The 26950-nt window shown below is 45.9% G+C and overlaps 1 long non-coding RNA gene across 1 annotated transcript; it reads left to right on the forward strand.

Moving 5' to 3' along the window:
- Positions 1 to 20274: 20274 nt before the first annotated feature.
- LOC144119469 (uncharacterized) lies at positions 20275 to 23872 on the forward strand. Its single transcript, XR_013312379.1, has 3 exons — positions 20275 to 20386; positions 21221 to 21345; positions 23262 to 23872. It is a non-coding gene; the product is annotated as an uncharacterized LOC144119469 (long non-coding RNA).
- The last annotated feature ends 3078 nt before the right edge of the window (positions 23873 to 26950 follow it).

Below are 26950 nucleotides of genomic sequence, written 5' to 3' on the forward strand. Positions count from 1 at the left end.
ACAGATGCAAACGTTCTTCAAAGGAGGCTCTCAAGACAGTCGCTTTAGACGATTGATATGACATCGCGACTAACTCTGTTAATCCGTGGTTAACCCTCTTGCACCTGGCGGCCCCTTGCGATGTCACTCTGGGAGGTGCGGGAGAATTAACTGCGATATCATGACAATCGGCCGACGAAGCAGCGTAGCAGCGACTGGCAGCGTAGCGGCTGGCAGCGTCGCAAATTGCGACAGCCATCATATTTACCATTTATATATACCGTTTTGAAATGCTTCTTTGATGACGTCCATGTAAAAGCGCTTTTTCGTAGCAGAGAAGTGGACACAATTAAATTCACCAATTTGTTTGCAAAAATGGAAAAAAGTTGGCGGTATCTTGCGGTTTCTTTAAAAGCGAAGTTTCGTACCTCAAAAGTGAAGCCTCATTTTTTCAGTTGTGTTATACAGGATGGATCCCGGCAATACATCATGCATGCATATCATGCGTGAAATTTTTCATTCATACATTCATACTAATATATTTTCTATAGAAACGAGCACAATTAATAAAATTAGTTGACCAAAACAAAAGGTTCTGAACCCAGGTTAGAACTCTAAGTGCAAACTCGAGTCACCATATTCGGACAACGCTAGAGTCACTAATTTGAAAGCATTACAGGTGAACGTCACAGTAACAACCTGAACGTCTATCTAGACGCTATTTGCTTCTAGACTCCAAATTCTGTGTTCTGCCCGACAACAGCTGAACAGCTTCAGAATGTTTCTGAGTAAAGCTATATCAAATTTTCTTAAATAAGTATTAAAAGAATAACCTAAACATTTATATCCGCGAATACTTTTTGATGTTGGCCATTTGAATGCCGCTACGCTCTTTAAAAGTAACAAGAATAGCCAAAATTCAGGCGAGCTAGCTCTCATACCCTAATATATCATGATCACACGCCCCAATAAACTTTTTAGATAATAGCAAAGGGCTGACAATTTGCAAAGTTGCTCCACGACAAGCATATATGAACAGCCGCGAATACTTTATGTAGCTGCGTTAAGGCATGGTCATCGTGACAACCTTCTTTATTTAAAGCTCCGGTCGAGACACTGGGTTCGAGCTCTGACATGTGTTCTTGTCTGCAAGGCAAAAGTCACACGATAAAAAGGTAAGCGTCGAAATGGACGCAACTTCAGCAGTCCGAGCCATTTCTGCAGCGTAGCTCGCTGCCGGGCGCCATCTTTCATATTTTAGGCAATATCAGGTTTCAATTAAAAGGCCTCAGGAAGCTTCTTGATCAAAGCTATGCCAGATCGTTGCACACCATTTTAAACACCATATATTTGGGTACCTAAAACCGGGAAGAATTTTCGATATCTATCCGTGTCACGGTGCTATACAGTTTCAAAGTCTGGAAAAATGCCAACACTTTGGCCCCCTCCCGTAGGCAGCATCGTATAATATTCAAACGCGCTGGGAAGCTCGTGTATTAATAGCACAGGACTGAAACTTCGGCACATTCCTCAGCTAAGTGTACGTTACACAAATCCCCGAAGCATTTTTTGTAGGTGCTTTTGTTCACGTTTTACGATTTTTTTGTACCCCTTCCTATTCAGTTACGCTCCCTGTCGCCGCCACTGCCGGCAGATGGCGCAAGTAGATGTCCCAGAAAGCTGGGCATGAGGGCTCAGACTGCGGGTGAGAGCTTCACCACCTACATCGAAGATGTGGTCGATCTCTGCTAACTTGTCTACCCGTCCATGGCTGAGGCCGACAGGATCAAGCATATTAGGAGGGGAATTGACGACGACGCTTTCCACATGCTGGTGGCGAAAAGTCCAACTACCGTCGCTTCCGTGTACAACTTCTGCCAGGGCTATGATGAGTTGCGCAAGCTACGCTTTGGCGCTCGTCGCTCATCCGTCGTGCCTGGCGAGTCCATATCCGGCGTGGCCGTCAACAGTGACCTGTTGGGTCAAATCAAAGACTTCGTACGGGATGAGGTGACCCGGCAGCTTTCGCTCCTCTCAGGCGCACACTCTTCGCCCCTGGTCCTGACTGCTGAGTTGCGGCACACCATCGCCCGGGAAGTAGCCGATGCACTTCCAGCTCGTCGGCAGCCGGTTCCCGTAGCTCCTCAAGTCAACCTTCTCGAGATGCAGCCCGCTCCCGTTGCTGCACCTTTGTGCTATGGTGCAACCGTTGCGACGCCTCCTGCCCCCATGCCTGGGCCTCTCACATATGCCGAAGTCGTCGCACGTCCATCGCAGCCGCCGGCCTTGGCCTACGTTCCCGCACCAGTGCCTCCGCCTGTTGCTCCCCGACTCCACCCAGCGCCGGTTGCTCACAACCCTTGGCGCACGACTGATAACCAGCCGATTTGCTTTGCTTGTGGTCTACCGGGCCATGTCGCGCGCCTCTGTCGCCGTTATCTGCCTGCCCCTGTGCCACATCTGCCGGCCTACACCCAGTCCTACCGCACTTTTCGCCCACCTTCAGGACCACCACCCCCAGCGCCCCCTTCTGACCCTGCTCCCGGCCGTCAGCCATTCGCTTCTCACCGCTCACCTTCCCCTCGCCGTCGCTCCTTGTCACCAATGCGCCGTCGCAGCGTTCCCGCGGAACACGAAACTGGGAGCCGCAGTTCCTGGGGCATGAATTGCGCACACTTCGATCAGCTCAAGTCCTCGCCATTCCCCACCGAACTTTTTAAATGTGTTAGTTGACGGCGTTCGAGCACTTGCGCTTGTGGACACAGGTGCTACCGTTTCTGTTATATCCGAGAACTTCTGTCGATCGCTGCGTAAAGTCACCATCGCACCTTCGGGACTATCTCTTTGCACCGCTAGCGCCGATACTGTTCATCCTTCTGCTGCTTGCACAGCACGTGTCCTCATTGCGGACGTTTTGTATGTCAACGAAGTTTTAGTTCTCAGTTCTTGCTCCCATGACCTCATCCTTGGCTGGGATTTTCTATCCCGCCATCATGCCGTCATAGACTGTGCCCGTGCTCATGTGGCAATATCCGTGCTCCCTGATACGCTCGCCGACGACCCTCCGTCTTGCTCTGGTACCAAACTTGTTGTTGTCGCGGACACCAATGTTCCCCCCGCCAGTGCCGCGCTCGTTCCCGTGTCCGCCACGTTTGGGTCCAGCAAGACTGTACTCTTCGCGCCTTCGCCCGTCCTCGATTCTCGCCGACACCTACCTCTTCCATTCGCCGTCCTGGACATACGCCACGGTGCAACCGAACTCGTCGTCTCGAATCCCTCGCCCTATCAGTTCACCTTGCTCCGTGGAGAATGTCTTGGACACATTGAACAGCTTGACCTGCTCATGCCCTTCGACGATGAAACTCTTTGCGGTGGTACCTCCGTCGCCGCCATCACACCACCTAGTGCTGTCTCCGGCCCGCTCTCCCCGGAAATGTTTCACAGTTCAGTGGCCAGCGACCCCGACCGAGCTCACCGCGAGAAGCTCCTTGCCCTGCTTCACAAGTTCCGCTCTTCATTCGATCACCAGACAACTTCTTTGGGCCATGCGACCACCGTCGTTCACCGCATTGATACAGGCCCTCATGCCCCTCTCCACCAGCGCCCCTCCCGTGTGTCACCAGAGCGCCGCGTCATCGCTGAACAGGTTGACAACATGTTGCGCCGCGGCGTTATCCAGCCCTCTTCTAGTCCGTGGTATTCGCCCGTCGTGCTCGTCAAAAAGAAGAATGGTTCGATTCGGTTGTGTGTTGATTATCGTCGCCTAAACAAAATTACGCGTAAAGACGTTTACCTACTAGCCCGTATTGATGACACCCTCGACTGTTTGCAAGGACCCGAGTTCTTCTCCCTCGATCTCCGTTCCGGCTATTGGCAAGTCCCCATGGCTGAATCTGACCGCCCGAAAACAGCTTTTTCCACCCCTGACGGCCACTATGAATTCAACGTGATGCCATTCGGCCTCTGTAACGCTCCCGCAACGTTTGAGCGCATTATGGAGAACATCTTGCGTGGCCTCAAATGGCACATTTCCCTATGCTATTTAGACGATGTTGTCGTTTTTTCCCCTAATTTTCCGACACATCTCGAGCGCTTGCACAAGATACTGCGCTGTCTCACCGACGCTGGTCTCCAACTTAACCTCAAGAAATGTCGATTTGGTGCCCGCCAACTGACCACCCTCGGCCATGTCTTCTCCAAAGATGGCATCCTGCCCGATCCGGAGAAGCTTCGTGCTGTCACAAACTTTCCCAAACCGACCTCTGTTAAGGAGCTCCGAAGCTTCGTGGGCCTATGCTCATATTTTCGCCGCTTTGTGCGCAACTTCGCCTCTACCATCGCCCCGCTTACGAAGCTCCTGAATGGGCCCGCCGATGTGTCTGCTTGGAACTCACCCTGCGACGCTGCTTTCGCTACCCTCCGTCGTCTTCTGACTTCACCACCGATCGTGCGCCATTACGACCCCAGTGCGCCAACCGAGTTGCACACCGACGCCAGCGGCGTAGGCCTCAGAGCCGTCCTTGCACAGCGTAAGGCCGGCTTTTCCGAATACGTTGTTGCTTACGCCAGTCGTACGCTCACGAAAGCCGAATCTAATTACACCGTTACGAAAAAAAGTGCCTCGCTATAGTCTGGGCACTCACAAAATTTCGCTCCTACCTTTATGGCCGCCCCATCGACGTCGTTACTGACCACCATGCTCTCTGCTGGTTGGCTATCCTCAAAGACCCTTCTGGACGCCTCGGCCGCTGAGCCCTTCGTCTTCAAGAATACGACATTAACGTCGTATATCGGTCGGGCCGCAAACATTCCGACGCTGACGCCTTGTCGCACACACCCCTGCCATCTCGTACGCCTTCTTCGTCCTTGTCCGCCTCGGCGCTGGCCGCGCTCAGTGCCACGGACCTCCCCATGGAACAGCGTCGAGAGTTTCTTCGCTCCTAGATGCCCTCAATGCGCCGACTACGGCTTCGCTACCTCGGACCCTTCGCCGTCAAGCTTCTCATTTCACGATTCGCGACTCTCTACTATATCGCCGCAACTATCACACGGATGGCCGCAAATGGCTCTTGGTTATTCCTCACCAGCTTCGCTCTGAAGTTTGTGCGCATCACCATTCCGACCCACAAAGCGCTCATGCAGGCTTGCTGAAAACTTACGAACGTCTGCGGCAGCGATACTACTGGCGTGGAATGTACAATTTTGTTCGCCGTTATATACGCTCCTGCATTACCTGTCAGCAGCGCAAGTCCGCTCCTCTCCCCTCCCCCGGCCCGTTACAGCCATTACCTTGCCCAGCTCGACCCTTCGATGGCGTGGGCATCGATCTGTATGGTCCCCTGCCGTCCACGCCTGCCGGGAATCGGTGGATTATAGTTGCCGTGGACCACCTCAATAGGTATGCGGAGACGGCAGCCCTGCCCTCTGCTAGTGCTCGCGGCGTCGCATCCTTCTTTCTCCATCATTTCATCCTGCGTCACGGCGCCCCTCGGGAACTTCTCAGCGGCCGCGGCCGTGTTTTCTTATCTGACGTCGTTCAGGAGCTACTGGATGCGTGCCACACCGTTCATCGCAAGTCCACTGCCTACCATCCCCAAACGAACGGCCTCACTGAACGCTTCAACCGCACTCTAGGGGGCATGCCATGTACATTTCCTCCGACGCCTCCAATTGGGACCAACTGCTTCCATTCGTCACTTATGCTTACAATACTGCCTCTCAAGCCACAACCGGTCCGTTTTTTCTTTTATATGGCCGTGAACCTTCTTGTCCCCTGGATACCATCCTTCCGTACCATCCTGACAGCTCGGAATGCACTTTTCTCTCTGACGTTGCCCGTCATACCGAATAGTGCCGCCAACTGGCTCGCTCGTTGACGAGTACCACTCAAGGCCTCCGCACATATACGAGTGACCGCGGCCAGTCCGCCCATGACTTTCCTACTGACTCGCTCGTCTGGTTGTCTGTGCCGGCTGCCTCCAAGTTTGCAGTTAAGTACCTCGGCCCATACCATGTTTTCGAGCGCACGTCACCTATGAACTATGCCGTCGAGCCAGTGACCCCCTCTTCGGATCATCGTTGTCGGGACCGCGAAATTCTTCATGTCAGCCGGCTAAAGGCATACTATGACCCCCTTATCACCCCTTCGCCCTGAGTCACCAGGATGGCTCCCTCTTGTCGCCGGGGCAGTTGCAATGAAGAAGACGACAGTGCGCCATTATCGACGACGATGAAGAGGTTCGGCCGGCCTCGGCGACCGGCTGCCGCGCGCGTGGAAGAGCTCGAGCTCGCTCTTGAAGTCTGTTCTGGTGCCGCTGCTGCTGAGTCAGTTTGTGCAAAGGTTACGCCACCAGCCCTTTCGGCTCTACAATAAACCACTCTTCAGGACCTTTATTACTCAACCAATATATAAATTATCTTCCCTGTATACCTTCGACACCCCAAATCATTATGTATGCCGAATATACAAGCATTTTCTTCTGAAATACATCATTATCTGTCTTAGTAGAAGCCATTAACGATTGCCTAAGGCATCTCTCCGATTTGTTGCACATAAATAAGCTGCAACTAAACGTTAATGAAACAAAGCATGTTATATTTAAGCCAATAAACAATCCACTCAGTGCTGATAGTACAATCATGTTCCACTGCAAAATATTACAAGAGGTAAAAGAGCGAAAATTCTTAGGCGTTTGGTTTCGAAATGACATGTCATGGAATACACATGTCCATAAACTAGCCGTAGAATTAGGTAAAGCTGTTGGATGCATATATAGAATTAGTGAACATATTCCTCTATGGTTGAAAAAAAAACATTGTGCAACACACCTCTTCTTTCTAAACTATCATGCTGTGCACTAGTATTGGGAACAACTACTGCTAATAACTATAACCTGTTGTTAGTATTACAGAAAATGTAAAGCCCTCATGTAAAGCCCTCAAGGGCCCTTGAGGTATCTATAATAAAAAAAATAAAAAGGTAGTAAGAATATTTAAAAACTATTAGGATAAGCTACGCGATCTTCCTACTGAAAATCTATTTATCAACCATACAATGCTTCCAGCCAAAAAGATATACTACTACAAATTATTGCAACACAAAGAACAGTAAGCTATACCTCATTACTTCAGGTCAGACTATGCCAAAGTACTCCCCGCGTAAAGAGCAAAGAAGAATACCACTACCTATAACCAGCTACGGCCACAGATATCTCTCCTTTTGTATTTGATTTTGATTAATCACTTACCACTCCTATCTGTAACGCCTCAACGGCCCTGACAGTAACGAAATAAATAAATATCTACTGTTTCAACTTATAAGAACTTTGGACTCTTTTTCCCGACTGACCTGTCATCGAATACACAGGCCAATTACATACAAATCCAGCCGTACATTAAACTTCCACCGACCGAACCAGAGTGAGGCTCCAATTTCATTCAAATAGACCTTATTCATGTCCAACGTACGCCCTTCACTTGAATACGCTTGGGACCCGCATAAAAAACAGAAAAGTGAGGAACTGGAGCGCGTCCAAATACGAGCTGCTAGGTTTTCCACTGGCGCTTTTAATTTCCAAAAAGGCTCTTCTGCATTGCGAGCCAAGTTGGGGTGGCCGTTACTCGAAAAAAAGAAGAACACATTTCGAACTATCTTTCTTTCATAATGTTCTTAATGGTAAAACTTGTATTCCAAAAGAGAAATGCACACATGAGCCAAGTTATGTTTCCGCCCGGAACGACCAACCACTAAAAGGGCGCGAGAATAGTTCCCGGGGGCGTGATTCCGGCGCTACCATGACACCGCCGTTCACATTATGGCTCTTCATGCAGGTTTTCAACGTGGCTGTCTCGTTACAATGCGATCGTGACTGCCTTCTGCCCAGCATCAACGAATCCTCACCACCGGGCAATGTTCTAAATAGTTTCGTGGAACCTTTCAACGCCGGTGCCTTCCTCGTCACTGAAGCGTGTGGTGCCGCTGAATTTGGACAATGCCGGCTGCCAGTCACCCAACATTGGTCCGTCGACGAACATCATCTCGTGCTACAAAAGGGGCGTCACAGTAGTCTTGCTCTGGGGCGTGATTCCGGCGCTACCATGACACCGCCGTCCACGTTATGGCTCTTCATGCAGGTTGGTGGAATGCCTCCATACGGCACCGATGTTTTGTTCGTTTTGCCGGTTCCGCCCCATGTGATTTTTGCACAAGTGTGTTCACGATCTTCTTTTATCGAGAATGCAAAGTACTGTCGAAAGCGACGCTATTTGTTAAAGCGTAGGGCTGTGTTTTTCATGCTGCTGCTGTTATTGTGCGGAGACGTTGAACTGAATTCAGGGCCTGTTAACGACTCTGCTCTTCAACAGCTTCTAGATGGCCAGGCTGATATTAAGAAGAAATAGTTATCTATTGAGGAATACCAGGCTGAGAACAAGGCTGCCATGCAAGCTCTTAACACGAGGTTGACAAAACTAGAGAAGCAGATAGGCCATCTTGATGAACTGAAGAGCACTGTTGCGAAATGCCAGGAGAATAATCAATTGCAACATGCCAAGCTGCAGAGCCTGAGGGCCAAACTAGATCAGCTAGAGAACAGGAGTCGGCGTTGCAACTTGCTTTTCGTTGGCATTAAAGATACAGATCAGCAAGAATCAAATGCAACAAGTGAATATCATGTGAAAGAAGTCTGCAGGGAACATATGGGAATTGAAGATTTAAAATTTGAAAAAGCGCACCGAATTGGAAAATTTAGCCCAAGTAAAAAGCGACCCATCATTGTAAAGCTTGCGACACTTAAGGAAAAGTTAGCAGTCTTTGCAAAAGCAAAAAAACTCAAGGGTACTTCTATCAGTATATCTGATGATTACTGCGATAATGTACGAAAGAAACGAAAAATTGTCTGGGAATACGCGAAAGCACATTGTAATGAATCAGATCGTCCGGTCATCAGATATGATACTTTATGCCTGAAGGATGGAAAGTATGTATACGATGAAAATCAAGAGTGTGTGAAGCAGGTCACATGACTTAAAGCCGATAACTGTCGCTTGTCTTTTTTGGTAGTTAATTGCCGTAGCATTAAAAACAAAAAAGATGAATTACTGGGTCTCGTTGAACTGACGAAGCCGTCCGTCTTCTTGGATGTGAGTCATGGCTACATGGTGATATTGCTGATAGTGAAGTGTTTCCAAGTAATTACTGCAGCTATAGGAAAGATCTCGACACGCATGGTGGGGGTGTTTTCATCCTGGTAGACGAAACAGTTAATTCCCAGAAACTTGATATTGACGCTGGAACCAGTGAGGCTGTTTGGGTCAAAATACGTTTAGGAAATGGTAAATCTATTGCTGTGTGTTCATTTTACCGACCACCGGGAAGTGCATCCGTCACCTTAAGTGACTTTTCAAAAGCTGTCGAATCAGTTAAGCATGACCACATGGCCATCGGAGGTGACTTTAATCTGCCTGAAATTGATTGGTCCCATTTAGGCATGGCATCAAGTAGCGGTAATAAGGAGACTAAAGCAATGCTTAATATTTGCGCCTCTTTCGCTTTGACGCAAATCGTGACTCAACCAACCCGTGGGAACAACGTTCTAGATCTTTTCTTGACTAACATTCCTGAGGCTGTGCACCCTCCTCTAATCTTGCCCGGGATCAGTGATCACAGTTCAGTCCTGTGCGAAATGAAGCTGGATTACGTCAGAGTTAGTGACGGCGGGCGGCGTCGCATATATAGCTATGGTAAAGCACGTGTCAGTGATATCTGCGCTGCTCTCGTATCCTACTTTCATGTGTTTGAAACGCTGTCTGAAACGATGTCAGTTCACGAGTTGTGGAAAATTTTCAAAGAAAAAATTTTAGAGTTACGTGAAATGTACGTTCCTAGTTGGATCTTAACGTCACGACGAAGCAAAAGCAAGCCTTGGTTTAACAAAACTGTGCGCAGGTTCATATACAAAAGACAGGCTGCTTACAGGGCGTATCGAAGGAATCCTTCTATACAGAACAATGAAAAATTAAAATATACAACAAACGCAGCGAAGGTAGCCGTTAAACAAGCAAAAGACTTATTTTTTCTTCTTTTCATCTGCGCATAAAAGAGCGCCCTAAAGAATTTTGGCAGTTCATGAAAAGAAACGGCATGGATCAAGTATCGATTCAATCTCTTGTACATGAAGGTTCCATTATCGACGAGAGTATCGATAAATCTGAGTGCTTCAACGAGTTTTTTTCTTCTGTATTCTCTGCTTCTTACAACACCTCTCACGTCGAGCTCAATTTTGGTCGAGTTAATTCTGATCACATGCGTGGTGTCGAGTTTAATCAAAGAGGAATTGAGTTGATACTCAAAGGACTGAATGCTGCCAGTGCTCCTGGTCCTGACGGTCTACCATCTGCTCTTTCCCGTGCATGTGCGTGTGAGTTGTCTGCATATCTGAGTCATTTACACAAAATCCCTAGAGGAAGGAGCACTGCCTTCTGACAGGAAGTTAGCCAATGTAGTTCCTGTGCACAAATCTGGCCCTCGAAATGTTGTTTCCAACTATCGTCCCATCTCTTTGACGAGTATTGCTTGTAAAGTTTTGTAACATGTGTTTTTCACTAGCATTATTAATCATATGAATACGCATTCCTTACTAAGCAATCAGCAGCATGGTTTTCGTAAGGGCCTTTCTTGTGTAACACAGTTGACTGAACTAATTCATGATCTGACAAGTGCACTTGACGAAGGGTTGTCTGTAGATTGCGTCTTGGATTTCAAGAAGGCATTTGATGTTGTTCCTCATTCTTGTTCCTTGTCTTGGTATAACATTGATGAGAGAATGATTGACTGGATACAAGATTACTTGCACTTAAGGAAACAAAGAGTGGTTAACAATGGAAAATTATCAAGCGAATGCATTGTATCTTCTGGTGTACCTCACGGATCAGTGCTCGGACCTTTGTTATTTTTGATCTTTATGAATGACATTTGCTCTAATATCTCTTCTCATATTCGTCTGTTTGCAGATGACTGCGCATTGTATAGGGTCGTTGATAGTCCGAATGACTGTGTGCAGTTACAGAATGATTTGAACAGGGTGTCTGATTGGTGTAAGAAATGGGGTATGTTTATTAACTTGCAAAAATCTGTGTATATGCGAGTCACAAAAAAGAAAAAGCCCCATGAATTCTCTTATACAATTAATGGGACACAACTTTCCTCAGTATCAGAATACAAATATCTCGGCGTATTCATAACCTCCAACCTAAGCTGGAGACGACATATCGACTATGTAACAGGAAAGGCGTGTCGCGTTCTTGGTTTTTTAAGGCGTAACACCAAGCAATACCCTTTAGAAACAAAAGAGTTACTTTTTATGACAAACGTTCGCTCGGTTCTCGAATATGCCTGCGCAGTATGGGACCCTTGGCATAAAACGGATATAGATAAACTTGAGAGGGTACAAAACTTGGGTATCCGATATGTCTTTAACAACTATACCAGGAGCTTTAGCGTTTCACGTGCAAAAAACTCGCTGGGATGGAAGACGCTTGAAAAACGTAGATATTGTTTGAGGTTAAAATTTTTTTATTGTATCTACTATTCCAATACTGGCATAAACCGTGACCTGTACATCCATTCACCAAACTATATTTCGCTACGTCGTGACCATCGATTAAAAGTTAAGGAAATTAACTGTAAATCAGAGATGTACAAATATGATTTTTTCCCTAGGTCTATAAGAGATTGGAACCGGCTCTCTGAAGAGGTGGTATTAATTACGTCAGGTTATTTATTCTCTTCATCTCTGTGAATGCTGTTTTTAGGCTGTATTACTGTTGCATCATGGTTGCATTGTATGTGCTGCACTTTGTTACCTTTCTTTTCATTTGTTTGATGTGTTATTCCCCCCCACTGTAATGCCACTTGTGGCGCTGTGGGTATTACAATAAACAAATAAATAAACAAATAAACAATCAAACATGTTTTTTTTTTCTCACGAACATTATATAATTGGAACAGCGTGTTTGCAAAAATTGCTGCTGCCCTTCCAAAATCTTTTTTACAACGCTTTGCAAAACCACCTGTTAATATGATCGTAATATCTGGAAATTTGCGTATCACTGTTAATATCAGTGTAGCAATATTCCTTGTCCTAGTGCATTTTGTTCTTTTTTTTTGTTCATTTCCATGGTTGCTGTGTTGCCAAGGCAGTGCTGTATTTTGAAATGTTATTTTCTCCGCACCTGTCGTGTGCGTGTTTGTCTTTATGTAACGCTCTTTTCATCTTTGCCTTTTCTCTCGTAGTTCATGGGTTTGCTGAGTATAATGCATCATATGCCTAAATTGCTGCATTTCGTCTCTTGCTTTCGTTCTGTTTCCCCCCTACAAAAATGCCCCAGTGGGTGCTCTGTAAGAAAATATCTATGATAATTGTAGGGGAAGCTCTTTGTTGTTTTAGGCCAGGACGGGAGTTTTGCGGACTAAGACATATAGATTCAGGTACCACGAGATAGACACGTTGTGCGTTGCGTGCGGAGAGGAGGAAACGGCTGAACACTTGATACTTTTCTGTAAAGGGCTTCACCCTGCAGTGGAAAGCAGCGGGGCTGCTTTATCCAAGGCATTGCGGTTTAAGGACAGTGAAGGGAAAGTAGATCTTAAGCGGGTAGAAATAACCAAGCGAAGGTTACCTGATTGGTGGCTAAAATCAAAACAAGAACAAAATTTCATAAGTCATGTCTAGGTGGCTTGAGCCACCGCCCGATTTAAAGAGTTCAGCCGTATCCATCCATCCATTCATCCATCCATCCATCCATCTATCCATCCATAAATAAATAAATTTCTGCGCCTATCTCTTGTGAAGCAGATAAGATTAACATTAATCAAAACCTGCAGGCTTTTGCACCCTGGTGTGAGAAATGGTAAATGAAAATTCAACAAGACCACATTTACCCATACAACTAACAAACGAAATATAATTTCGTTTCAGTTTAAAACTGCAGGTCGCAATATGGTTAATGTTAGTACAGCGCCTCCTCTATTTTTAAAATGCCAGCCACATCGCCCGCTTCGCAATGGGGGCCGCCGGTACGCCTCACTTCAGTTAGTTGCCGCGCTGCGGCGCTACCCAGATAGTTGGACTGCTTGCGTCATGCTTGCCAACGGTCGCGCGGTACTGGCGTTACCTGTCCTACTCCTATACTGCAGACCTACACCACGCGGCTGTAAGGTTCCTGCTTTGTACCCCTTCTCGCGTAGCTCTCGATTCATCCGCGGCGCAGCGCTTTTTCCAACCACAATCGGCTGGAGCAGCAGCTTTGCTCGCCGTTTGCAGAGGTGGACGCAGGCGTTCGCTCCGCCTATCGCTTGAGGACGCTGTTCCTTGCCAGACGAGTAGAGCGTCGTAAGTTGTTACGTTTGTTCGTTTCGTGGCACCATGATTAACGAAAATTGTTTTGCGCGGATAAATGGTGTGGTCCGCGACGCTGGCGAGGTGTCCTCTCAGCAGCACTAAAATGGCACCAGTAAAGTATGGCAAGCACGGCTGCTGCTTTCAGTTTTGTGCGAAGTGTGGGAAATTTTAAGCCCGTTTGTAGAAAAGAAGGGGACGTTCACGTGCATTTATTTACCTATATTTACAACTCTTTACAGCCATAGCATATACAATACTTTGCACCTGTTTGCTGCTATATACATTACAACTCTGTCTTTATAGCCATTTACATTTCTAGAATTTGTGTGTTTGCTTGTATTGACACTAATTAACAGACATAAGAAATATGCATTGTAGCGCGACCACATTTGTACGCTCGAGTAGGACAAAGCATCTCGTGCGCGAGCTGAACTTAACAGTGAACGAAACAAAACACAACTAACGCCCGTCTGGACAACCAGTTCGTACGCCCTGGTGTGTTTTATTGTCATCTCCTGTGGCATGAAGCGACAACGACGGTAGAATAAACGCTGATGCTGCGCCGAAGTAACGCTGCCTTGTGGTTCGGCATTACGGTGACTGCGCCTGAAGATGTGCTCAAGCGGACTTGAATTCGATTTTATGTGTCATCTTTCTTTCAAGCGCTTTTTTTTAAGTTTTGCATCGTTTTATTAGCGCCTGGTTGTAGTCAAGACCAGGCAGAACGCCCGAAATGCTCCGGCATCAGCTGCTGCGCCGTGCATTTGCGACTGTAGTTCTTTTCGCTTCTTAAAACAATCGTAGCTGCAGTCTGCCACGCAAAGAGAAAAATCTTTATCTAGTTGTCGTAACGATGACAGCTTAGCCTGCAAAAAGTAGAGCTACCACTTGAAGACTACTGCTACTCGGCAGCTTCGAAAAATGTCTTCTCGGGAAGATATATCACTCCTTCTCTATTTCATTTTCCCATTTTCCTTACTCGACATGATTGAATCGTAATTCAATAGAGTAAAACGTATTACTAACTGACATTACCCTCTGATTTCATATTTCTGACAAGCAGTTTCAGTAGAGGTCCCGGAAAGTTTCAGCGTTGTAGCTAAACGACAAACATGATTAGAACAAGTCGTCGCAGCCATGTGCGCGCAACTGACAGTCAAATATTTCTTTTTGTAAAGCAGGTCGCTGTACGGTGTTGTGAAATGTGTTCCGTTTTTATGCTCTCTTGTAATGAATGCCCGAAGAGGCTTGTTCATTCTTGTGTAAATGTGCAGTTTTTTGTTCTTCATATTCCAACTCCCTGTAATGACTCGCAAATGGGGGTTGACAGTATTCATGAGTAAACAAAATATAAAGTGGTGGCAGTACACTCCCGATAAAAAAGGATAATTGCGCGGAATATACCGCACTCTGTAAAATAATTTTTCGCTCAACATCGAACGAGAGCTTTGCTGTTATAGTTTCAGGCAGGTGAAATGAGATGGTGACATTATATATACGGTGGTGGGAAGAGTGCCTGCCACGAGCTTCCTGCGGACATTTAGCAGGAAGGAGGCATATTTCCCGCCTCCCGAGAAATATTTTATGCACATGTGCATGTCCGCGTCTTGTGTGCGCAAATACCAGTCTTCAGCCATGTGGAACAAGCCACCCCGCTGAGGAGAGGAAAGTGGCAGGTGCCTTGCTTCCTTAAGAGACAAAAAAGACATGCGGAAGATTCAACGCTCAAGAAGGCCTGTGAGTGCCACAGGTGATAAAGATATGAAAACAAACTAAGAGAGCGTGCTCTGAAAAATCCACTCTTTTCTTCTTGGGGGAAAAAACCGAAGGGATTCGCATCTTCCCCGCCAAGGCAACAAACGCAAAGTGGTACTGCGGTAGCGAGTTTTTGGCTCGCAACCCACCCATGAAGTCTTAACATACGGAACAAGTATTATGCAAGAAAAATTCGGGGGTCATATAAGATCCGCCTTAAGGGTATGACGCAATAGCTTAATTGGTTACTTCAGCGGCCTGGGGTCCTCCTTTCACTGCACTTTGCAGACAGGCACAGTGTTGTTTATTTTGTTTTATTTTGTTTTAGTGCGATAGCATTCAAGTGGGCATTTTCCGCATTTAGCCGTTGTGAGTTTGTCTGAAGCCTGACTTGTGGCAGGCTTCCACATGCACACCGGAACGTGGCCAGCGTCACATATATAAATATATGTAGGCGGAAAAATTTCTTTGGGCTAGGTTGCAATACACTTTAAAAATAAACTGACGCGAGGGAGTAATTGAAGGGGACATTTAAGCTCAGCTTTAAGGCTATGACGAGATAGAGTAATGGGTTCTTTCAGGTATATGCAGAAGGTCATTCTCTACTTTACATTCATAGATTCCTGGGAGTCGTCAGACCCCTTCTGGTCCAGAGGTTAAGCGATACGCCCCTTCCCAGCGATAGCAGGTGCTCGCACAGTGGGCAGTTTCCTCACTATCCGGTGGCCATGTTGTGATGACGCATCAAGGTCACGTGACCTAGGTGGTCCATCTGCTTCCTAGGTTGCTCTCTGGGTTCCACGTGCCAGAGCCATGGCTGTGATTTTTCACTCACAACGCCGACGCGGGATTTTATGGGCAACGGGGCTTTAAAAGCTATCACGTTAAAACACTACTTTTCTTGACGTTTCTCCCGGGCACTCGCGTTCATCTGAGGCAAATTTCCGGCCGAAACGTCAAGTACACTGCCTTCTCACGCGAGAACAATTGTTGTCTGGCATCGCTAACCGAGCCCGAGCAAGACTGTTCTATATATTGAGACCGGGGACGGGCCTTTGTCAAGAATGAACGTACAGTGCATACACATAACATTGAACGGGGCTCACTGCAGAGGGCTTTAAAAAGTAAAAGAAAAAATGAGAAAGACGGCAGAGACATCGACCGGTGCGAACACGCGGACTACGCAAAGGCATGAGGTAAAAGAGGGCGAGCACGCGACCAGTTCGGAAGATGGGCGTCGTGTGGAATTAACAAAAGAAGGGAAGTGCCGGCGAGTGTGGTCGCCTCGGTTGCGAAGGCAAAAGCGATTGTGTGAAAAGAAACTGCTTTGTTAAGGGCCTGTCTTGTGGCAAAGTGTACCATCGGCCAGACGGGGCTTTGCTTTAACTACCGACTCAGGGAGCATGCAAAAGACGTGGCTAATAGGGAGCGCAAGAATCTTGCTAACCACTGCATTGTTTGCACAGCTTGAGAACCGCGTTTCCTTCGCATGTCAATCCTAGGCAGTTTTCTAAAAGCCGCTCGTGAAAACATGCAGGTATTCTTTTTTATTATGAAAGCGTGATCGGATTATATTAGTGACATTTCACTTGTCCTGTACAATGCTGAGGTGAATTTTCTTTCGCGTCTAGTATGATAACTTTCTGCTGGCTAGTTTCCGGGTTACTAGTTAGGCTGCGCCTGCGCAGGCCTATGGATATATATGACGTGGTTCTACCTTCAATAAATCAGTTGCAAGTGGCGAACCTGTTTTCCTTTCTGTGTCCTGACGGATTTGCGCTAAAAAAATGAATACATTGCAGGTAAAGACGAGAGTTTGCCAGCGCTCTCATTTATTCCAGCAGACAATGTGTTAAATTTGAATATTAGATATGATTCAAAGGCTTCCCTGTCGTAATCTGTCTGGAAGCCAGATGTAGTATGGTGGCCCCGAAGCTTTCAAATGAACGACCTTTTGTGGTTACGTGTTCTCTAAAGAAGCAGTCCTGGCAGTGATCGTATGTGTGCTGTCTGGTTATTTATTCCCATTGAGGGAGTAATTGTGCAGGGTATGTTGCTGGGATAGTTGCGTCTTGTCATACATCATCCTGTCTTGTCAGATAGGAAGAACATTGACACGCAAGCGTTAATGTCCTCCCTTTAAGTATAAGGCGCGATAATGGTGACACTGGCTCAATATTGGACCTTGTATTTGTTATCAAGAATATTGCAGAGTTCGAGGTTTGCGTGGAGGAGGAAATATCGGACCACAAGCTTGTGCTGTTCTGTTGCAGCCTTGGTAACTGCAAGAAAAATACCTTAAAGGTTGTAATACTGTTAAAGACTTCAGTCATGCCAATGATCAATCCGTCCTTGATGAACTATGGAAGCTGGTTGACAACTTACCAAAAACTGACATTACTTCACTATGGCAGGCGTTTGTAACTTGCTGTAAATACTGCATCGATGCCTTTGTTCCTACAAAACGCACTAAAGCACAGCGAACAAACCCATGGGTTGACAGAAAAATTATACATTTAAAGCGTAGGCTAAAATGCGCAAAAAAAGCGGAAGAACAGGAACCCCGTATATATTCACCAACTGCAAACCCAGCATTCTGATGCATTATTGCTAGCCCGAGAGAGAAATATTTCCAGTACCTTGCCGAACTACACAAAAACTAGCCCTGATTAATTTTGGCGGTACCTTGGAAACAAGAGCACACACTTGCAAGAAATAAGGCAGCACAATAATGTGATTGCAGATCCACAGGAAATTTCGAACATAATGAATGAATACTTTCATTCTGTATTCAACCAGGTCGATAGTGTCACAGAGGCTTCGTCTTCTTGCTGCCAAGTGCCAGACTTCATATATTTGAGGGCATGTTTTCATTATTGCTAAAAGTTAAACAAAAATCTTCTGAAGGTCCAAATGGCATACCGAATTCCTTCCTTCATCGTTACGCCGAGCCTATTGCACACATTTTAACAGCTATCTTTTCTTTATCTATTAGCACGGCAACTTTACCTGACGATTGGCGTATGGCCCGTGTCATAGCAGTCCACAAAAAAGGTGACCGCCAGCTTGTGGAAAACTACCGCCAAATTTCACTGACATCAACGAGCTGCAAAACACTAGGGCACATCATCGCTCACTACATAACAAATTTTCTTGAAGCTAACAACTTACTCTCTCCATTTCAGCATGGATTTCGGAGGGGTCTGTCGACATGTATCCAAATTTTAACAACTGTTCACGAAATCGTTCGAACACTTGATTCTTCTGGGCAGGTTGATCTTATCTTCCTTGATTTCAGCAAAGCGTTTGATCGCGTTCCTCACGGGGAACTTCTTGAAAAACTTACTAATTTTGGTCTTTCTACATTCATCATAAACTGGATAAGAGCGTACCTTTCGAACCGCACTCAGTTCGTGGATGTCAATGGCCATGCCTCCAATGTGTTACCGGTTTCATCCGGAGTGCCTCAAGGAAGCGTATTGGCACCAATTCTTTTCTTAATCTATGTTAATGATATAACTAGTGCCGTTCATCCTCATGTTAACATCAGGTTGTTCGCGGACGATTGTCTGCTCTTTAAACAAGTTACAGGCCGTGACGATCAACTTCAGTTACACAATAGTTTAGCCACACTTAATGAATGGTGCGCGGCGCTTGGCCTATGACTCTAAACACTGAAAAAACGGTCTTACTTCGCGTCACGAACATTAAACAGGCAATTTCATTTTCATATTGCATCAATAATACTCAAATAAAGGAAGTCACAGAATACAGATACCTAGGCATAACGTTTACAAACACTCTTTCGTGGTCCAAACACATTGATAACATTTGCACATCCACTTCCTGAAAACTCGGCTTTCTTCGTGAAAAGCTGAAAACAGCACCTCCTGATTTGAAAATGCTAGCCTAGAGAACTTACTTAGTGCCGAAATTAGAGTATGCAGCCATAGTATGGGATGCATTTCATCTAAAGCATAAACATAAATTCGAAATGGTTCAGAGGAGAGCAGTGAGGTTCATTTTCAACAAGTTCAGGTCCACTGATTCCCCGTCACAACTCATGTCTGACAACCATATCCCTACCTTAGAACTGCGAAGAACTACAGCACGACTCAAATTTCTTTTAGCGTTACCTGCCACGCGTGTCAAGGCACCGTCACGCTCACAATTTGCTGCCTTTCCATGCCCGTACTAACTTGTATAAATATTCTTTTTTTTTCTCGTACAGTTAGTCAGTGGAATGGTCTCCCCTCTGAAATTTTTTCCACTGATAATTTTGACCAGGCGCTGCTGCTGTATATTGCGTCGTGACATTCTGTGACGTTTTTTCTGTAATTTTATCAGGTTATCATTATTCTGAGGGCTAGCGTATGCAAGTTCATTTCTGTGAGATTACGTAAAAATCATTCTACATAACTGAAATGTGTGCTTGTTCACTTTTCTACTCTTTCCATGTTTTGTTCTCTTTCACATGTTAAACGCAAGAGCTTATTTATAATTGATGTTAATCGAGAGAAAATGTTGTACGACATACCCACCTGCATGGTCTCGTTGAGACCGCAGCATTTGTAAATAAATAAATAAAACACGTCCAAAATAAAGTTGACAGTTCAGCGCAAGTGTGCGTGTGTGTCCTCTCTGTGTCCTCGTCTGCAAGCGCTGTAACTTCCAGATGAACGGTGTAATTACTCATTGGCTTCAGTAAATTCAAGATGGTTCTTTGCGTTTCTTCGGAGGGCCACAGGACCTCTCCAAAGGTGAATTCGACGCTGTTGAAGGAGCAGACGATGATTGATGCCAGCTGATGGAGACAAAGAGAAAATATATTTACAGGATGTAGAAGGGCAAACTGCGTTACAAGTTGAGTCACACAAACAGTCAAACTGTGACTTAAAAGAAAAAAAATCTCACACAAAGAAACTCTACAAGACCTTACTCATCGACCCGAGGTTATACCGCATTTACACGGGCGACCTTAACCACAGTTAAGGCAACTACGGTTCCCCGTAACTATAGTTAGCCGCGCTCACACGGCAGACGAAACTGCAGTTACGCCACCTAACCACGGTTACCCAAACCGAGCTTGCTGACCACCGTTTGCTACCTCGGACCACCGTTTGCTACCACGCGCAACGCTCGGATATATGTTGCGATTGTAGCGGAACTGAACGCCAGGCTGCCGCCGGGACAAGGCCCATACACCAGCAAACAAGTGAAGCTGCAAATGGAAAACCTCAACAAGAAATACGGTAAGTGCGACCTTTACCGAACGATGCTCGTGCCATCGGGTTCTTGGCGCTGTTTTCATAGTGCAGCTGAACTGCTTACGTCAGCCTCGCATGTGCGACAGTAGCATGTGTTGTCGCTGGAGCAACGCGTCGATTCTCTTCGCCGTCGTCGCACAGTTCTGGAGTGTCGAAGACGATCTTGAGAATGCATTGTTGAGGTAGTAAAGAATCGAGAGTAATGACCCCAGGCAGGAGCAGCATACGCAGCACTTAGAATCTTCGCTCGTGCACGCGTGCACGGCGCTGCATGCAAACTTCGTCTTCCTCGTTACACACGTGTTGTTCGTAGTTTTTATTTGCAAATTGCGAGCTGCAGCGCTGACAGCATTGCTATACGCGTCGCTATTTCTGGCCACCTGCTAGAGCAACAATGTAGTTAATTGAATTTCTAGATTTATTTCATATTTCTTTACCAGGCTTCACCGTGTACTAGCAGAATTTGTGAAGTAGCATACATAGTGCAGCCTCGGAAAGATACATGAAAGAAATAAATCTAGAAATGAACCAAGTAAGATGTTGCTAGAATGACAATAGTTGAACCATAATGCACAGTCGTGGCTTCAATTGCAAAGCAGCAACTAGCAGGATGTAGTTTAGCCACATCGCAAATGTAAATTGCATGCATTAATTTCACCAGTACCTGTGCATGTTCATTAGACACATCTATGAAATTTTATTCTTGCATTGAGAATGTGTACAGTGAAGCTTAATCCACTGAGAGAATGCTGTGATCACAGCCTTCAAAATGTTTTTTAGCAACACATTTAATAGCTCATATCATTTTTATTTGTCCAGGCAGCTGAGACGGACAGGCACTTCAACTGGGTCGCCTCGTGTCCCATGGATCTTCTACTGGCAGCTCCAGTTTCCTCGGCTGCCTTCCCATCAACGATGATGGGCGAGTCGAGGAAAGTTTAGAGGTTATTTGTGATTTATACCATTGCGTGCAATCTGTCGTTCAGATCACTTCAGAATTCTATTGCTGCTCATTTCTCAGTGCGGAACTTATACTCATTATAAAATGCTGGCCAACAATAGGTAATAAAGAACAGGCTCAAGCAGTTGTGTAAACCACTCCCACAAACATGGGCACTGGCCTCCACGTCTACATTTTTTCCTTGTGCTGTTGTTCTTTGTCATGAAACGTGAACCAACTAGCCAAGCAACTCCCACTGCTCGTTCATAAGTCCTTGTTTTTTTTTCTAGCAATTATACATATCGGTGGTTAGCTGGTTGCCTCCCCATATACTTAATGTTACCATGCCAGAGCAAAGAACTCTTTGTTGTACAGGGAGTTCAACGTGCATTGCTGGTTTAGGTTACGTCCTTTTTTTCAGGTGGGAATCATATGTCAAGAGGCACACACTGCAGATGGATACGACTTAAGTCTCTAGTAAGATGAAGTTCTGGTATGCACCATAATTTTGGTGCCTTTATTTGCGTGATATATTAATATTGCTACTGCTGTATGACAATTTATCTTTCACACCTGTGCATATGCAGCTTCACCTTCATCCTTCTCTCTTGTAGATACTCATCGTCGTCCATTGCTTCTATTAGCAACTGGGCTTGAATACAGTGGTGTAATGCAGCAATCTGTGGATCATAAGTTGTTATTGCGAACTGTTGTTTCTCTACAGGGACACTGAAGGGAAGTAGCAAAGTAGATAATAAATTTCTATGTGATATCTGTAATGCCCAAGTAATCCAATAAAACAAAGTGGTGGGCTAGTTGGTGATTCATACTTGGAATGAACGACAGCGTAAAAAAGGACAACCACAGAAGTGAAGCTTTCTTTGTGTAGTGTCCTCTTCTGTGGATGTCCTTTTTTGCGCTGTCTTCGTTCGAAGTATATAAGTAATATCTGTATTGTATTGCGTTTTTGTCTATAAGCTCTTTGTGCATGCGTTCTGTATTTATTGCCATTTCACATAAAATACACTCAATTGCAGGTTCAGTGCTGTCTATTCCTTCTTTCTGTATCATCCCATTTTTCGTGCAGTTTTTAAGCCTTGAATGATGAACCAACTGACCCAGCAATCCTTCCTTTGGAACCATTGGACCGACTCAGGGGAGGGGGGATTCAGAGTAAGCTACTCCCACAACCATGGGCATTAAAGGCAATGGGAAGCGGAAATGGCACTTGCGTCTTCAAATCGCAGCGCCTTGTGCCAGAGTTCGCACCTCACCTTCCATGTACTTCTGTTCAACTTAACCTCATCAGCTCGATTTACCCTTGGTCAACCATGCCCCACATGCTTGCAAATGTTTAACATATTGCTTGTTATTGACTTTAATCAGCTTGGTATACTGTCTTGTCCAGCTGTTCATTCATTTATTTATTTGTACATACTGCAAGCCATAACTTTGGCCCAAGCAGGAGGGCACACAATTATAAAAGCCGTAAAACCATTAGCCGCAACAGCCACAAGTCATTTAAAGGACATAAAATCCAACATTCATCCCAACACCAGCACTAGGAGCCGTACAAAAATCCTCCAACTCCTCCACAAAATATTTCGAGTCACATAAACCTAAAGGAAGGTGATTGCACTCCGCAACAGTATTCAGGAAAAAAACTGAACTGAACCCATTGGTCCATGTAAAAGTTGGGGCTAGGGAATGCTGATGTACATGTCTGGATCTTCATATATCTATTTAGTTATGTTCAGAAAAACAAAAATTTGAACCGCTGCCTTCTTTCCAGATTGGCCATCATAAGTTAGTGTTATTGTCATATATATTATGGAAGCGGATGATTGCATTACATGAAGACACATTTAATATCTTTTCTGAGATGATAACATGTTGTCTTGTATGTTTCATCATTTTCAGCTGCCAGTTGTCAATGAGGCACCACACGGCTCGGAAGTGCTCCTGTCATGGGAGGACAGCCTGCCTGAAGGTAGCAGAAGAGACGACCTCGCACAACTTGCGGCCAGCTCCCCCATTTGCAGTGCCGGTGCTGCAGTACCTGTACTGCAAAGCACAGGCAGCAGCAGCGGCGACACAACAGAGCCAGTGCTGGCGTAAGCAGCAGTGCCACAGCAGGGGCAAGCAGCAGTGCCGGTGCTGGCACAAGCGCCAAAAGAAGGGAACCCCAAAAGAGCCGCCACAAGCGACAAGGATCTGCTATAGAGCAGCTAGTTGCCGTCCATAAAGGAGAAAGCGAGGCAGCAGCAAAGGCCGACCGCAAGGCACACAAAATGCGCAAGATAATAGTGCACCTCCAGAAAGAAGCGAATGCCATAAATGCAAGCATGGTGCAACTGCTAGCAAAATTTCTAGACAACAAAGAAAATAATGACTCGCTCAATAAAGAGTGATCAAAACAGCTGGAATTTATTTGATATTACAGCATGTGATGAGATGAAAGATCTTTTACTGCTGAAAGTTTTGTATTGTGTTTTAAACAGTGAATTGTATTGTGCGGGCTGGCTACCGTAGTATCTTGCAGTATTAGTTATTAACAGAGCCCATGCATACACTGCAGGGGTACACAAGTGTAATAATCAAACAAGTCTGTTGCAAGTACATTGCTGCTGCTCTCGCAGTAACACTCCACCTGCTTCTCCACTCAGAACCAATGGCTGTTGCATGTTCACCAGGAACTGTTTGCTACAAGGCTGAGATCTTTCTTGCAACCTGTTTTTTTTTTTTTTGGGGGGGGGGGGGGGCAAGTTATAGAACAGTGGGGAATTTGGACAACAGCAAAATAGTAATGACATGAAAATGTGCACAGAAAGCGTACTTTGGTTTAACGAGCTGAGATGGGAATGTAATGAAATTTATCACACTAAGCCTTTCAAAGCCCTCACCATTGGGTCACATTTTTGTGTTTGCTTTGTGTGTGGATGATGTGGCAAAAATATGAAGCTTCCAACTGTGACCGAGATGATTTCGTTACCTTCATAATAAAGTTGAATGGCGCAACGGAACAAACACCGAGACAGAAAAAGCGCCACTGCTGTGTCTTCCTGCGTTTGTTCCTTTATGCCATTCAACTTTATGATGAACCAACTACATAATGCCTCAGCAAGTACTTCTGCTTTCAGAAGTATGAGTGCAAGACTAAAAGCTTGTACTGCTTGGCAAGGTACCAACAAGTTGCTGATTGGCAATGTGGCAAGACGATGGCCAGTTATACACGAAAATTATAAGCAAACAGCAAGTGATAGAATAGCTGCCAATACGCAGACCATGTGACACAAACACAACAATGAAAAGGGTAGTATAATGGCAATGAAACAGCAACATAAACAGCAGTGCTCAACAAGAATGAATCATATAAAAATTGAAAGCTTATGCTGGCATTTTACTATCGTCTGTGAGCAAAACTGTTTGAAGAAAGAGATTTGTTTACAGGAAGTAATGAAATCTTCATTATTGGTTCATTAGAGATGGTTGCATGTAGATGAAGGTTTGTTTGTCATAAGGAGTACTAGTAGTTGGTACGAACCACTTCGTTTTGTAGTTTAACAAGAACCAATAATTAACATTAGCTATATAATGCAAGACTATTTTCTGAAAGCCTGGCCACGACAGCGGCTTTTCAATGGAGGTGTAAAGCAAGACACTCGTGTACTGTGCAATGTCAGTGCATGTTAATAGACCCCCATGTGGTCGAAAATTCTGCAGCCCTTCACTACGGCATCACTCATAGCCAAGCCGCTTTGGAACATGAAACCCCATAAACCAAATCAAACCTATTTTAAGAAGCACATGTAGGTTACGAAATTTACACTAGTTGTAACACTCATAACCTTCACCCCGGTAAGGAGTATGCATCATGTGCATGCAATGGTAGCCATTTAAGGTGAGCCGAACCCAGAGTCTGCTCCTTCAATATTGTGTGTAGCTCCATTCAAGGCTGTCCGTCTTGGCCGAGGTGTCCCTCTTAGCTGCTCTTGGGTTTCCCACGGACTGGGTTCTAGTTCAAGGCAAGGTGCTTGGCCAATGCGTTACTGATGGCCGCACCTGACATCTCTTCGCGGTTGCTTTTGCACACCGGCTGAAGCCGCTTTTCATTAGCGCTCTGCAGCACACCAAACCAGCTTAAATCACAGTGGTCACTGAGCTGCTCACAAATGTGCAGCACAAAAGCAGCATGGATAAAAAAATTGACATTGTGGATGTCACACTCAAGGCCTTTCAGCACCATTCTAAAGCATGCCTTGACACGTCCAAAAGCATTTTCGACAACACGTCTGCCACTCGGCAGCCGGTAGTTAAATGTCTGTGAGGGGAACCCAGAGGCACCTGCAAGAGGAACAGCTTCATCAGGTGCATCGGAAAGGGAAAGCTTGATCATTAAAAAGAATTGTGCCAACTCCCACACCTTCAATGAGCTATGTTTCTTGTCGGAACAGCTCATTAGCCAGAGTAGCTGGCAGTCGAGACTTTTGAAACAGTGCCAGGTCATTGTTCCTACCAGGGCTCCCAACATTCGTACATAGGAACACGTATGTGTGGTCGACGACAGCAAGTAGAGCGACACTGTACCACCCCTTTATGATTGTATTATTCAGCAGCTTCTTGCTTTGAGGGCCACACCTCGATATGACAGCCATACACTGCTCCGACACCTTGAGAGAAACCACAGGCTGCTGTGAATTTACACATGTGCTCGTAAAGCTCAGCTGGTGTTGGGAAATGCACAAATCGTGCTTCCAACTGGTCCACAAACACGCTGCAAAATTCGTAAAATATTAAATTAACTGACGCAGTGCTCACGTCAACAAAGTTGGCAGCAGCCCGCTCTTCTGCTGATGTTGCGAGGCGGTACAAACCGATCGCCACGCGTTTCTCCAGTGGAATCGCTTTCCGCATGTTGGTATCTTGCCGGCTCATGCTTGCCCAAACAGCCACCATGTACCGGAATGTGCCGCGGTTGATCCGAGAGTTTTCTCGAAGTCCGTTGTCCAGAAGGTGCGGAAGCGTGGTCTCGTACCACGAGTCTGGGCGCGGGTACGCCGACAGATTTCGCTCACGGACGGACAGGTGCGCCGCCGCCAACAAAAAGAGCTTCGGCCGCCCCCGGTGTCACTTCCTCGTCTCTTCCACCATGCCAATTTCAGCACTCACTGTGAAAGAAAAGCCACGAAAATAAACAACGATAGCAGTGAGCAGCGATGCGTCGCAGCCGCCTCTTTGGTCAACAAAAGCAAATTGAGGCAGCTTTCACAGTTTGTCTTCAGGACGCATTTCCTGGCCACATAACCGGCTATATAAAATATTAGCCGGCTGTCACTTGATGGCACAGTGCAAGTGGAATGGTCTGGGGGTAATTTCGGGAGCACTGCATTTGCTGCATCTATGTTGCCTGCATCTAGCAGTTTATCAACAAGTCCCTGCCTGCCACTATGGAAGCATTGCTGGCCAGCATCTGCATCCAAAAGGGAACTGAGGATGCCAGGCTCGCAGTTTCCCGTGGAAACCGAGTGCGCAAGGTTGTTGAATGTAAGGCAGTTCACAGTAGCTATGAATTGCTGTGGTGTTGGGTGGGTATTGCACCGAGAAGACTG

This window comes from Amblyomma americanum, chromosome 2, assembly GCF_052857255.1.
Source record: "Amblyomma americanum isolate KBUSLIRL-KWMA chromosome 2, ASM5285725v1, whole genome shotgun sequence".
Classification (NCBI taxonomy): Eukaryota; Metazoa; Arthropoda; class Arachnida; order Ixodida; family Ixodidae; genus Amblyomma; species Amblyomma americanum.